The sequence below is a fragment of the Rissa tridactyla genome, chromosome 11, assembly GCF_028500815.1.
Source record: "Rissa tridactyla isolate bRisTri1 chromosome 11, bRisTri1.patW.cur.20221130, whole genome shotgun sequence".
NCBI classification, from domain to species: domain Eukaryota; kingdom Metazoa; phylum Chordata; class Aves; order Charadriiformes; family Laridae; genus Rissa; species Rissa tridactyla.
The window spans coordinates 366947-381996 of record NC_071476.1 but is presented as its reverse complement, the minus strand read 5'-3'; positions in this window follow the sequence as shown (position 1 = coordinate 381996).

Sequence of the window (15050 nt, the reverse complement as noted above, 5' to 3'; positions counted from 1 at the left end):
TCTGGATATTGCCACTCTTCATAACATTGGCACACGGCTAATGGGTGGACACGGGACAGAGCTGATGCTCAGCACACACCAGGATCCCGGGCAGCAAAGCCTCCCAATGGGAAAACACACCAGCCCTGCAGTGCAGATAACAAGGGACTGTGTCAGCAGCTGACACATTCAGTCGGCTCTGTAAGGCTGCCAGAGTCAGGGAAGCACAGCTAAAATAACGCAATGCATCGTCAGTAACACCTTAAGCTAATTTGGCCGGAGCCTCCAGTGCATGGCGGCGCTCAGGCAGTTATTTGCATCTTCGCCAGTCACTCCCTACCTTACAATACTTCAACTTAATCATAGCTTCATTTCTGCCTTTGCTAGGTATGTGTTGTTTGGTTTGGTGTTTTAACTTAAATATACCGTCACAAATACTGTAATGATACCGGACCTTGGTGTTGTCTCAGAGCAATATAACCAAACGCCAACGATATTTTTCAGGCTCACAGCCAGTCAGATGAAGTGCAATGTAAACATCCTGAAACTAACTTTCACTAGCTATCCTGGGAACTAGTAGTAAAATTTAGTGGCATCTATGCAGGGATTAATGAGGGCTAATTTACTTAAATTTGCATAACTGTACTTCTCCACAGAACACATGACACGAAATTAATGTAACAGTAAAGGAAAAAAAGAAACATAAAATTTATCAAACCAAAGGAGAAAAAAACACAGCTGCGTATCTCTCCTGGTTACAGTTAAACATTGATCGTCTTGTAAACACCATCTAACAACGCAATCAGGAGGGCCACATTAGGAGATGAGGGAGAAGGAGTTAGAGATGGAGAAGCCCATGTAAAAGGCTGCAGGATCTGAAATGCGGAGATGAATGGTGATACCGTTCAGTTCAGTAGGTTTATCAAAGTGAGTTTTAATAAATTACTCCTTTCAAAAGACTGCAATTAAAAAAAAAATCAAGTGGAGAAATAACAATGTGGGAAATATGTACATTAATTTCTAATCTAAGATAAGCATTAGGTGAATGTTTAACAGTTTTAAAGAGGTTTAGGGGGATACACAAGGTTGATATGTCCAAACCTCTGTGATAAATAGATCTTCTCAAACTTGCAACAGGAATATTACAACATCCCATTGCTGGCACCTCTCAATTCAAAAGCAGCCCAGGGCCAAATAAATGGTAGGAATGACTTAGCCTTGACATTTTTCTTTTCATTTTACAATAATGACACATAAGAATGTTTCCTCTGTAACATTTAAGTCAAGTGAAAAGCACATTTTAAATGTCTGATATCTTTTTTTTTAAGAAAGATATGATTCGTTTTTTAAAGAGCAACTTTTCCCAAGCAAACACTTGCAGTCATGAAGCAGAAATCAGGGAGAATGTCAGCAGTTCAGATTTGCCATGTGGGATCTCAGCTTCCCTTGTCACCTGCTCATTTGCCATTCCAGCATGGAGTCCTCAGTAGGAGGCTGACGTGAGCCTTACTCTTCTTTCCTCTAACAGAACAGCGCTGGTATTGCTCCATTAACACCATGTTTGATCTATGCCCCTGTAAACAGAGCACATTTACCACAGCATTAACAGTAAATAAATAAATCTGTGGTCATGCGGGAAACCCTTCAATGAGATGACCCCATCTAAGAGGAAAGGGCATTGAATCATCCCATCGCATGAGGCCCTGGGAGTAGGTGGCCCGGCGAATGCCACAAACCTTGATCTTCAGAATCTAGCAGATCCCTAAATCTGTGCACTTTGACAGCACTTGAGTTTAGAACTATTTGTGAAAGACATGACATAACAAAATGCCTGGAGCTTAAGAGAGGTTATACAGACAGGGAGACAGCCAAAAGCTTGCACATCCATGAATCTCAACCCACCTGTACAAAACCGTTCCCTCTTTTTCCAGCCCTGCAGATCCAGACTTAAGCTGCCAGGCCTTAGCACGCTTCAGATCACCCTCGAGGTGATCAGTGTGGGACTGGTTTTATCACTGCTGGTATTGTTTTGCTGGGGTGTGTTATCCCCACCTGGCACTTGGTGCCCTGGCAGATGCTCGTATGGCTCCTGTGCTTATGTTCTCCTGAATACGCTGGCCTAGAGGAATCCCACTTGCCCCCAGGATTCCGTTTCAAGCCCCATTGATACTTCTAGAGCAGTCCAAAGACGACTAAATGGTGCTGGTATGCTCTCTTCAGTGACTACTGTTGAGATCTCTATTGCCGGTATTTGAATTTGAGCTTCTGTGTAATCTGAGGATTTAAGTTAATGGTCCCAGAGACAAGTTACGGTCTCAAGCTGTGACATGACTCCAGAGAAGCCATCTCTATGCTACGGCTTTTTGTACCTCTGAGAATGACTCAGTAGACAGAGGCCACAATACGACAGGTAAGAATCGATGATAAATATATGTAATAAGTCCTAATTGCCCTAAATCACTTGCCTGGAGTTACTAAAAGGGAGGAGAGAGCAAACAGCAATAAAACAAGTGACTGAAAGTCCACAGTTTGGCAGCTGAGGGAAAAAATTATCTAGAACAGGCAAGACTTTTAAAGTAGTTGCATGTTAACCCTGGCTTGGTTTTGATAAAGGCAGAACTCACCATCAGCTCTGCTGGGCTCATTATGGCTTTACTGTTTGTCTAGAGAAGGTGTGGAGGTGAGGGAGGATGACAAACAGTTGAAAGCAGCTGCAGACAGTTTTCCGTAGCCATTTCCTTCGGTTAGGTACTGGACAGAGAGGCAGGTTGTGTGCGCCTCCAGTTGCCCCTTTAACCATCGGCTGGCTGGGGGAAGGGGTTGGGTGGTTTCAGAACTCAGCCTTTTACTCCAGAGCACTCTCAGGTAATCCTTTTTTTTTTTTTTTCCCCCCCCAGAAGGAAACATCCACAGCTTATCTGGGAGATGGTATTCGTTCTTAGAAAGTAATTTGTCTTTCTACATTTTTCAATTAAATAATTAAGCACACATTTATTATTATAATTCAGTGGGATTGCTGACAACCAATTCCCCAGGTGTCAAATTCTCAGCCCCACACTAAGAAAGGGTGCAAGTGCGAGCATTTTAAGTAGTTGCAACATGAGATTTAAATAAAGGATAAAACCTGTGTTGGCCTTTTGCACAGAGGTAAAATTTCAGCACATGACTTCTGCACTGAATTCATTCGCTGCTGTTCAGGATCTGTCATTCCTCATCAATCACATGGGATTTCGGTTTCGTTTAGACTCACACAGACCTTTCGAGACAGTTGCACAAAAGCATCTTCACTTTGCCAAAAAAAACCCGAGCAAATAATTTTGTATTTATGAAATGTTTCTGCAAACAAGATCTAACTTATCTCAATTGTTTTCTCTCTCAATATTCAAGGAAGCCTGCAAGTTTTTAATTTGAAGAAATAAAGGTCCTTTATGTTCCAGTGGTGCCTTAGAACAATAATCATGTACCATGACCACCTCCGCCTATTTTTTAAAATTCTCCTCCATTTTTTAATATTCTGTCAGTACACTGGTGATGACGGGGCTAAATAAAGTGCTTCTCTTTCAAATTCTGTGGGCCAAGGGCTCGGTGTGATGTTACAGCTGGACCCACCTAAGAGCTGGTGGCCACCGAAATGTGTCCCAGCTGCTCCCGGCCCTCGGCCGCGTGGTCCCAGCCTCCCTGGCATGCGTGCCGAGGCTCGGCTGACCTCTTGGGGAGCTGCTTCTCACAGTTAAAGCAGTGGAAAATTATCCTCCTTCTCAAAGAAAGCGATCAGCGTTCTGCCAATTTATGTCCCTAATTAACGTCCTAAATTTCTGTCCTTCTACCAGTGCAAAAGAAAGGGTGGAAGTGCATGTGTGGGATGGGAAGTGTAAGAGGAAAATATCTCCTTCAAGAGCAGCTGGAAATTATATTGGCTTAACCGCAATTTTAAATCTCCTTTAATATTCGATATTAATAATATTCAATATTACTAGATTTTAAATTTTTGGCTCATCCACAAGATCTGAAGCCACGGTAACTAAAATTCCCAAATGGTTCGTTGTCCAAATATTTGGTCATGTCCAAGTCTTCTGAGTGTCAGACAACAGACAGGCTCAGGTGAATTCATCCCCCCATCCTACATTAATCATCGTACCCAGTGCAGTCCACTCAGCTTGCTCAAACATCGATCAAGCAGAAAAATACAGGCTGTCCCTCCTGCAAAGAATACAGGAGACAGAGACATCACATCCTATCAGCTGCAGCTTATAAATACAGAGGAGGGAAATCAAACATAGAGGGGACAACATGGAAGGCAGAAAAATTAATTATGATGCTGGCATCCGATGGGAGAGCTGCTTGAAAAAAAAATGGGCCAAAAAAGCGGGATGTATGCCAATCAATGATAAGTTTTTAGAGCCATTTTCACAGTCAATATTGTCTTCAACCTACAGAGCCCCGCTGCCTCCACTGGGATGCTTTTGATGTAAGGCACTATGTGGCAGAACACCGATGTATACTCAAAAATGAATAGCAGTACAGGTATATACATTTCTCTGAAGGAGCTCAAGAGCGTTCAGGGAAGACCAATTAAATAGTTATTAATTTAGAGACTACCTTCACCAGTCTGGAATCCAGCTCTAATTGTGGCGAGTAACAAAATTCAATTGAAAGTTAATCGGCAGAATGAGCATTACTTACATTTGAGAGTTAATTAGGGTAACAATTACTGAAGAAACAGATTTGCTGCACTGAGGAGAAGTTGCTATGGTATTCCCATATATATTTGAGAAAGCAGTTAAAAAAGCCTCTGATGTAGGCAGAATAGCCGCAGATGAGTGGGAAGTTAAACAGGCAATACGTCCGAATGTCAGGGCAATCCAGTACCACCCTTGTTCTTCCCAAGGTCTTTTTTCTTTTCGAATCAGTCCTGGGTGCTGACGAGGCTTCAGAGTGCCTGAATGTACCACATAGAGAGGCCCAAGGGTGGAGGATGCGGTCATCCTCTGGTCATAGGTTGGTTGGAGGGGATGATTTTGACTGTCAGGGAGATGTCAGGACCAGGGATGAGGAGTATTTTGTAGAGAGAAAGAAAAAAAGTCTTTAGAAGGAAATGGTAGCAGCAAGGTCTGGTCTCACTCACTTGCGTGGGAGAAAGTTCAAAAGAGACTGTGGAGAACCTGACTGGCAGGTTGGGTAACTTTTGTCACTTGTGCCAAAAAAGACCTAGAATTCATTTGTGACCAGAATAGGCTTCAATTAGAAATTAATAGCAGGCAATGATGATGAGATCTCTGAGACAAAGGCTGGCATCTAGGACAGGGTGCGGAGAGACAGACCTGAAATAAGAGAGAAAAACCCCCTGAGTTCAAAGCCAGTAGCTGAACAGAACAGAATGGGCCTACACGGGCTGGGGAGCAGGGAGAGGAAAAGAGCAGGAATGCCACAGAAGGACACAATTCCAACAAAAAGCATGCGGTCACTGAATGTAAGAGCACTGACAAGCCAAAGAGGATTTAAATGGAGGGGGTTTAGCCAGGTAAATGCTACAATGATCTCTCTTTAAGAGCCAGATTGCAGCCAACGCGGGATGGCCTTGGAGCAGAGAGAGAGGAAGCCAAGTTTGCAGGGTGGATGGAGGGGCTGGCAGGATCAAGGGTTTCTGATTTATATTTAGTTGTATCAAGACATAAGAGGCTAAGTAGGGTGACTACGCAATGGCCATGCCTAGTGACGGTGGCAGTGACATTCCCCACGTGGACAGACCCCACACAAACACACTTTCAGCAGAGCTGGATCTGCTTCACCTTCAACATAATCCCGGGGTCAGGAACAGGGAGGTTACGCAGGAACTGTTAGAATCACTTATTCAGCTCACATCTGCCTCTCCAGGTATCTCCATTCTGTGCCTAAAATTGCTGCAAGAGAAGCAAGAAGCTGTAACAAAACTTGTAATTTCTCCTCCCTCCCCCCTCACACATCCTGGCTCCCACACCCAAAACAAGAGAGAAAGAACAGAGAATTTGGAAGATGAAAATGAGATACATCTTTGCTTCTTAGGATATTTTTTCTGCTCTGCCTGATTTTGTTGCTGTGACATCAGGGAAAAAAGAGTCTCCCCATAGAAGGACTGTGACCCAAATTTCCTGTGCAGTTTTTTTCAAAATATTTCAAGAGGCAAATGTGGTTTGTGCACCTAAAAATATTAAGAGAAAATATTAATTGTAAGTAAGACAAAAGGACCATTTCTTAGCACAGTGTCTCAGTATCTATCTTTTAGGATTTTTCTCTGTGGGTAACTAATAGCTGCAGATAATCGGGAGGAAAAGAGAGACAGCACCTTTAAGAAGATCAGCCACCATCTAATTGCAACATGCACTCAAAAGGCTGAGAAGCTACTAAATTTCCCACTTCATTAACAAAACACTGTCCTGAATACCTTGAAAATGTTCATATTTGCAAATACTTCTAGTGGGTGCGAGATAACCGATCATTTCTAGGCATATGCTGTGGAATGTTTCAACGAACTCCCTCATTGCTGCAAACATCAATTCGCTCAACAATATTTTTTGCTGTGTTTAAGGCTGAAAAGGTGGCACATGGTGTCCTGCTTCCCACTGCATGCAGGCGCGCTGCAGCCACAGGGCAAGTCAGCCGAAGGGAAATCTGTGCAGTGAAGCGAGCGGCATGCGGGACCGCAAAGGGAAGACCAGATCCCGCACCACATTCGGCCCATGGATCGCCGTCTGCAGGGATCTGTGCAAGCAGCTTTTACATGCGATAGAATTGGGGGATGGAGCGAGCTCTAACCCGGATTTTTCAATGATTTATTCTGGGCAGCAGGGATTGTCGGGGGGGTTGTCTCAGTTTATTTGAAAGCTGCTTCCAAAACATCGTAAGTGGCCAGTAGTAGGCTCAGCTGTATGATGTGGCATTCTGTGCTTATATAGTGTAGCCTGATGGATGCGTATTAGCTACAAATAATTTTATGTCCTTTAAACAGTGACTAGAATAATAGCTACTACACACAGTGGAGATGCAGAAATACATAATGCAGTGCTCTTTCACTGGCAGAAAATTGAGTGGAAAAAGGGTTTGTGCTATCAGATCTCTTGGTAATGTGTGGAAGAGCAAACTATATTTTAACAAAATGAAGAACTTATGTAAACTGATAGTGTTTTGTGTTTTCATCCTGAATGTGGAACAGAGTGCAAGACCTTAATGAAACTTTCATCAAGTTCCTTTTTTCAGGGCCTGCGTTCACAAACTCGATGACAGTTCAACCTTAAACTTTCTAAATCTTGCTTTCATTTTTATGAGTCTAAAATTTCAGTGGAAACACAATGTCATGCAAATTTCTTTTAATGACCCTGATAAAAGTGGGGCATTTTTTTGTTGTTGTTGTTTTAACCTCATCTACAGAATAATTATTCCTATCTATTTCTCCTACTATTTAAGTGCTGACGCTCTACAAACGATTAGCAAAAAACCAAAAAAAATAAAAGCTCCGAAAGCCCCAAATCAAAGCAGATGGTAAAACTGTCCGCAAAACCAATTATTTATAAGATCAGGACAACAGTTGACAAATCCTGGTGGGGTAAGTTACTCTTCCCCTAATAAACTAGGTCTTTAAAAAATAATACACAGAATTAGTTTTCCCATTTATCTACCGATTCACCGTTTTCCTCGCTTGGGAGGTAAGAAAAATCTCTGTGTCAGTGATGTCCTATAAATCTGCCAGCGCTGCTGCGGTGCCCCCGGCTTCGCCCCGGGGCCGGGGGGAGACGAGCGCCCTCCAGACTCCCAGGGCAGCAACATCCCCCTGCAGCCCCCCCACGGCAGTGCCCCAGGGTCCCTCCCTGCTCTGGAAACTCTCGTCCCATTTAAGCTTTACAACTTCACCACCTAGTGGAAGTCCAGGTGCTTCCTTCCCCCGAACGCATCTCGGCTCCAGAGGAATTTCACGCTCGTGGCAAGAGGTGAGCGGCAGTTTTATAGGGGAGAATAAAATTCAGAGAATCACCGTGCCTTGATTTTTGTGATTTGCTTTGGTTTGCCAGACTGTGGTGGTTTGAGATACTTGGTGAGAGCGTGCTGAGAAGCGGAACTATAGGCAGAACGCAGGGGGATCATACAAAAAGTACGACTAGAAACACAGAGCACGACAGTATCGCTTGCTAAGCCCAAATTAGACTCCTGAGTGGCGATCCTAAATGAGAATCCTTAACTGCAGGACTGGGGATCAGCAAAGGCCCTGGAAACCCTTGGTGCTCTTAGGATCGGGGCAAGCCTTCCCCTCCTCTCCTCCTCGTGTCGGTGGCAGGGTCCAGCATCAGCCGGACACCAGCCAGTGTTTTTGTCCGGGTGTTTTGCCCCCGCTGGGCTGTGCTCAGCCGTGGCTGTACCAAGAGCTACGGAGTAACCTTACGGGGTCCAAACCCAGGGCTCGGCGTAACCCCCAGCACTCTGAACTTACAGGGAGGGCAGGGGGAGGATATAAAAGAAGAGTTGCTGGTGGATCTGATGTTTTCTTTAATCCTAGGTGTTTTTCATAGATTACTACAGCTAAACTAGGGTACTTTTCTGCACAGAACACCTTCTTCCACTTATTTTCCCTCTTGCTGCTTTGGTAAAGATGTAAAATGGTAAATCAACAGACACAAGCAGGTTCCTGGAGAACCGAGGATACTTTTAAAAAAATTTTTAGAATGAATGCTTCGTTTTAAAATCATACATAAATGTATGATTGCTTTCTATTATGTATTTACATAAATATTCTTTCCTCAGTTGTTTTCTAGTTTGGTTTTATTGAGTGTGTTTTTTCTGATCACATTACACCTTATCGCTGTCTTTCTGATGGAATACTTGGGGAACCTGTTACTTGAAGATCTGCTCTGTAAGAAGGGAGCAGGAGCTATGTAAAGGAGCTTTGCACCTGCGCTCTCATCAAAAAGTGGAGTTTGTTGTTGTTGCTTGGAGTTGTACGTTTGTAATTTAAAAGCGCTTGTAGCGCTTCTTAGAAGTCTTCTTAACCAACAGATTGAATGACTCTGCTTTAAGTGCTCATACACTATCTGTCAATGTTTAGATGAAAAGAACTAAAATCGCTAGACCGAGCTTTTTCAATTCAAAGGCATCAGAGTTTAAAAGACATATTTCCTTAAGCAGAAATCGAACAACTAAGTGCAACGCACTTTCTTCCTCCCTGTGAACTGAAGCCTGTGCAGCTGGATACCCGCTGCCATCCCTCTTCTGGGGCAGTGACAAAGGACTACTCCGCTTTCCTCACACTCACAGGTGCGACCTCGGCCCCCAGGGAAACAGTGGGGCTCCCGGGGAAGGAAGATGAGCTCGGAGTTGGGGTGGAAGCTGGCTAGATGGCAGCAGAGCCCCAGGCAGCAGCAACAGCAGTGGCTGCATGGCCAGCATCTTCCTGGGGAGATGGTTCCCAAGGGACACACGGTTCAGCTGCCAGAGGGAGAAACGACAGGAAAACTGAACTGTCTGAAATTTGATGCATTTGGGGATGCTAAATACAGGAAAACGAATTTGGTTTCTGTTCCAGTTCAACATGAATTCCCAGCTCTCACCAGCTTACTGCTGACAGCAAAGCTGGAGAAGTTGCATGGCAGCAAAGGAAGGAAAACAAATTTCCAATATTTATATTGGAAGTTATGTTTTACTTGTACTTCTACAAGATGAATACCGTTTAAATTTTTCATGGCCCTTTACAGAAAAGTAGATTAGCGGACTATATCCTTGGACTGACAGTCACAGATAGGCAAAACCACAGCCAGACTGTCATGGTTTAATCCCAGCCAGCCACTAAGCACCACGCAGCCGCTTGCTCACTCCCGCCGGTGGGATGGGGGAGAGAATCAGAAGGGTAAAAGGGAGAAAACCCAGGGGCTGGGATAAAGACAGTTAATAGGTAAAGCAAAAGCCGCACGTGAAAGCAAAGCAAAACCAGGAATTCATTCACTACTACCCATCGGCAGGTGGGTGCTCAGCCATCTTCAGGAAAGCAAGGCTCCGACACACATAACGGTCACTTGGGAAGACCAGCTCTGAACGTTCCCCTTCCTTCTTCTTCCCCCAGCTTTTATTGCTCATCATGATGTCATATGGTGTGGAATATCCCTTTGTTCAGTTGGGGTCAGCTCTCCTGGCTGTGTCCCTTCTCAACTTCTCGTGCGCCCCCAACCCACTCCCTGGGGGGTCGTGTGAGGAGCACAAAAGGGTTTGGCTCTGTGTAAGCCCTGCTCAGCAATAACCAAAACACCCCTGTATTATCAACGCTCTTTTCGGCACAAATCCAAAAACATAGCCCTGTAGTAGCTACTATGAAGAAAATCAACTCTATTCTAGCCAAAACCAGCACACAAACCCAACTGGGATCCTCTGCGTGACTCTGCCGCTGAGTCGCTATGGAAACATGGGAAGATCCTGGATCTTTTCCCTTCCCAGCTCTCACCTGCAGTTCCCAGCTCTTTGTCAAGCACTTCGACGTGCTGAGTTCCTGGCGTTACACAAGTGGCAGTGAGTAACTGCAATAGACTAGATGGTCCTTAATGAGGCGTGATCTGTTCAGCAGTGAAAAATGAATCAACCTGATCTAAAATTTCAACTTTAATGATCTGTAGAACCAGGTTAGTCCAGCAAATCCGTTCTGGTCCACTCTTGTTTGTTCCTATGGAGAATAAATCACTTGGTAAAGGTCTGTACAAATCAAAAAACAAAAGAGGGCATTTCACACAGGGCAAATAAAAGACTTCGCTTAACATTATTATGAGGCAGTATCTGAGATCACGTAAAGTTTCTACTTGGACATGGCCACAAAATCCCAAACAGTTTTTTAAGAAAAAAAATTTGCTGAAATTTCCCAAATCCCTGAAGTACTGAATAAATATCTGGGAAAGGAAAACAGAATGATATTCTGAGTGTGAAACTGAGCGTTCTGTTGTCAACTGCATACAGATTGCATAGGTCACGGCAGGTGATTAAAACTTACGGTGGTGACATAAGTTTTACTAAAGGGCTGAGGAACACTCTTTAAGAACAGAATTGATTTTCAAGATGTGGATTAACCTCATATATTTTTATGATCCTGTTCATATGTAAGTTGTAGTTGTGTTGATGAAGTTCTGAAAACGTAAGGGTAAAAGAGGGGTACGATTTGCAGGGAGAAACATCTTTTATTAGATCAGACAGATAAGTTTTCAAGCACAACAGCTCTTCTTTAAATATGTAATTCTTGTTGGTTCTTCTTAAATATTGCATTGTGGTGTGTTAGCATTACCAGCTGTTTCTCTGTGTATAACCTCAAACCCTGTAGTTGCATCTCTCCTCCTCCCCTGCGTCAGCCATGTCTGTGGTACGCCCATGGACCGGTAGCTAGACCTGGAGAAATCTTCCTAGTAAAGAAACTTGTCTATTTGCGAATATTCACACTTGTGCCACTGCCTTTAATGGAAACACCATTTTAAAAATACCTTTGTTCTTCTTTAGACACTCTGCATGTTGAGATGCATTTTCAGATGCAGGTGCCAAAGTATTTAAATAAAAAAATGCAGAGAGACATATTGACTGACCTTTGGTCAGTAAGCTCGGAAAGATGACAGTTCTGGTCAAGCAAACCAGAAAAGCCCCCCATGATAACATGTCTCTGAGCTCTCACCGATCTCAGGTTTGTTTAGGATTATGCAGCATTTCCGACAAGTGAAAGCCAGAGTATTTACGTGATTTGGGATTTTTGTAATGCAACCAGCTAGGAAATACGTAAGGCTACTTACATATCCCACCAAAATCATCAGAGGATAAAAGTCAAGGAGCCTTCAGAGCTGGCTAAGAGAGATTTAGCCACCATCGGTACAGGCAGGATTCAGACCTGGGTGGGCGCTGGGCTTTGTACTGCACTGCTAGTTACTGACTTACTGAGGACAGAGTTGCCTTGCTATTTTCAAACAGTGCTGTCTTTTGCCAGCTGTTTAATCTGTCAGACCCTGATTTTCTCCTCGTGGAGCTTTAAACACTGAGAGTTTTGTTAAGACCAGTAAAGATAATGTTTAAACTTATTATTTTAATATATGAAAACACATAGGTATTCCCTCCTGGGCATTCCTATTGGGTATAGCATTTGTATGTCATTGAAAACAATCAAACTGCATTATTTTAATCAAATAGGAATAGATGATGTAACAAAAGCACAAGGAGCCAAACCTTGCCCTATGTCAAGATATTGAGATTTGGCTCAGTATTCTTAAACCAAGTCAATGGGAACGCATGTGACAATGTTCTCAAACAACCCAGTAAGCTCCAATTTAATACAAGTAAAGCCACTGGGATCAAAAGTGATGAAGGAGAGGTTAAATATTTGGAATAGGCCTTGCTACGTTGAGAACAACTGCCCATTCATTTAAAATCAGTATAAAAACAGTGGGCCCAGTTGTAATTTCATTTGCTTTGAATTAACTCTGGAATAACTCCGCAGAGGTCAACGGAATGATACCAGTATTAAAAAAAGGACCAGAAATCAGGATCACATTGAGCTGTGTTCTGTTTGAAATACTCTTCTACCATTCCATCTGTAAGCAAGATGATCTGCATTTTTTTGTGAAGGAATTTAAAATGTTTTAGAGGTTTTGTGTACCATTAAGCATGAGCATAACAAAATAATATTAAACAATACTAACCTTGCAGACTGGGGTAATTTTAAGCCACGTATGAAGGAAATAGTACTTTCTGCTTGGAAGAATTCTGAGAATTTGGACCAGGTGTTTCTAATGTAAAAGTTTTGGCTTTATTTTATTTTTATTTTATACGTGCAAAAATAACATTATTTTGCCTTCCGATGACATCCCTGTACTTTCACATAACGATGGCCCTTCTGAAGCGATCTTTGAAGCAGTCAAACCATGCGCATGAGCAACAGCCTAGTTCTGAATTGTGCACCTTGTCTACCCGTTGATGGTTGCATCCCCACAGGCTTACAAAAGGGTGCTAGAGCGGCTTCATTTTGAAGAGAGCTTAGTGATCACTTGTACAGAACTGATGGCAGGAAGGGGGTGATTTGTTAAAGTGAGATGAGCCCCCCTGAAGTACTCGCCAAACAGGTGGCATTTGTGTGTGTTTGAAATCTTCAGGATGAGGTAAGTTTATCTCAAGAGCAAAGACTGATTTGCCAATTTGCCTCAACATCTAATAGAAACACAATCAAGGTAGAGAAGAGTGAACTCAAGCCCTCTTGTAAAAAGGCGCTAATCATCAGCAGTAGTTATCTGTGGTATGAATAATTCATAGATTCACCGGATTTTTGCGTTAAAAATAAGTACGCTGCTTCTCTTCTTGGTTGTCCCCTATTCTTTTCTTTATTCCCTCTGAAGACTGCAGAGCTCACTCAGGTAAGCCTGACAGTGACATCCCCGAAAAGCAGTCAGCGGTATTCGGGAGGACGGAGTGGCAGACAGACCTCAGTGCTGTTACACAGCTTGGAAGTGGGCCACCGAATGCTGTACAGGGGATAAAGCTGATTGCAAAGCCTAAGTCAGCATCCAAAAGGTCAGGAAGAAATCGCTCTTGTGTTAAGTAGTGTGAAATTGTTGAGGGTATTTTACGACCATTGGAATCCTCCAGAGGCGGAAAATGTAACAAAAAAAAATTAAAAATCTCTGGTAGATTCATCTTCCAGCGCAATTTTTTATCTCTACATCAAAAGGTGTAATACCGCTTTGCATCATATAAATATTTACTTGGTTCTCAGAGTCAGCCCTTGATTAGCATGCATATAGTCCTTTAACATAAACAATGAATTTAACTCTCCATGTAGTTCATTGGCAACAAAAACAATCTTTGAAATATTCTCAGATGCAGAAAAATACATTTTAAATGCAACTACAAAATGACTGTAATGAGCAGCAGGGCTGGAGATAAGGCTTCAAAATTATACTGCTCAGCTTCATTTCCTTTTCACAGCACACACACAGAATGTATAATTCACCCAGTAACCACGAAAGAAATACATTTCATTTTAAAAGCTGTTTTCTATCACTAGCATTTTCATATATAAAATAACTGATACTAAGGAAGCAAATTGCATTTGTGAAGGTTGGACTCTGCCATCAAAATACCCCGAGATTTATGAGAACTCCCATGAGAAAGAGATTTTGTAGCGGTCCCACCTTTGGTAGTGATTTCATTTGGAGTGCCAATAAATTTTTGAGAAATATCATTCTGATCACACAGTTCTATGTTTCTCTTTTCCACGCCTCATTTAAAGAAAAATTCTGAAAACACAACTTCTCTGAGCAAATCAATCGCAATTCTGCCTAGTCAATTAAAATCCCTTCAACTGTAACCTCTCTTTTAATCAATACACAACAAGTGGAAATAACAATTTGTTTGGATGCCACTGAACCATGAAGTTTATTTTCCAAGCAAGCATTTTGCTGCAAGCGAAATGCATGCGTCAGAGGTCAGCTTCTTTAAAAACAATTTACCTGTTTCCTTCTTTCCTTCCGTAAGTGGAATAGCATTTATTCCATTAGCGAGGGCAATCTACAAACGAAACAGGAGGAATTACTCCCCTGATTGCAAACCAGTGGCTGTTAATGCCACTCTTTCTGCCTGAGCTCAGTCCTGTGGTTACGCTCACTACCGACGCACTGAGGATCCCGTGGGCTCAGGGTCATATTCAGCACCCACTTCTCTTCCGTCATATAAGAGCGTGTAGAAATTTCCACCTGGAAGAGAAATGGACATCTGTGTGTGGAGAAGACTCCACCTGAAGAAGTTTGTCTGAGTCACTTCAGTGTGAGAAAAAGGCTAAATAAAAGTGAGTTGGGCTCTCAGCTGCGCCCCTGATTTGCTCTAATTGCATTGACCTCAATAGGCACGTAGATGTTTACTTGATCTGAGGCTCTACCTTGTGATTTATAAGCAGGAATAAAACTGTCCCAACAGCCTTTTATTCAAAACTGTAGATTGTGCAACTCGGTTCTGCAAACACACTGATGAATACACAATCCCTGAAGAATACATTTATGAATTCACTGCCTTTGCTAAAAAGTGACTAATTTTTCATCCACTGTAAA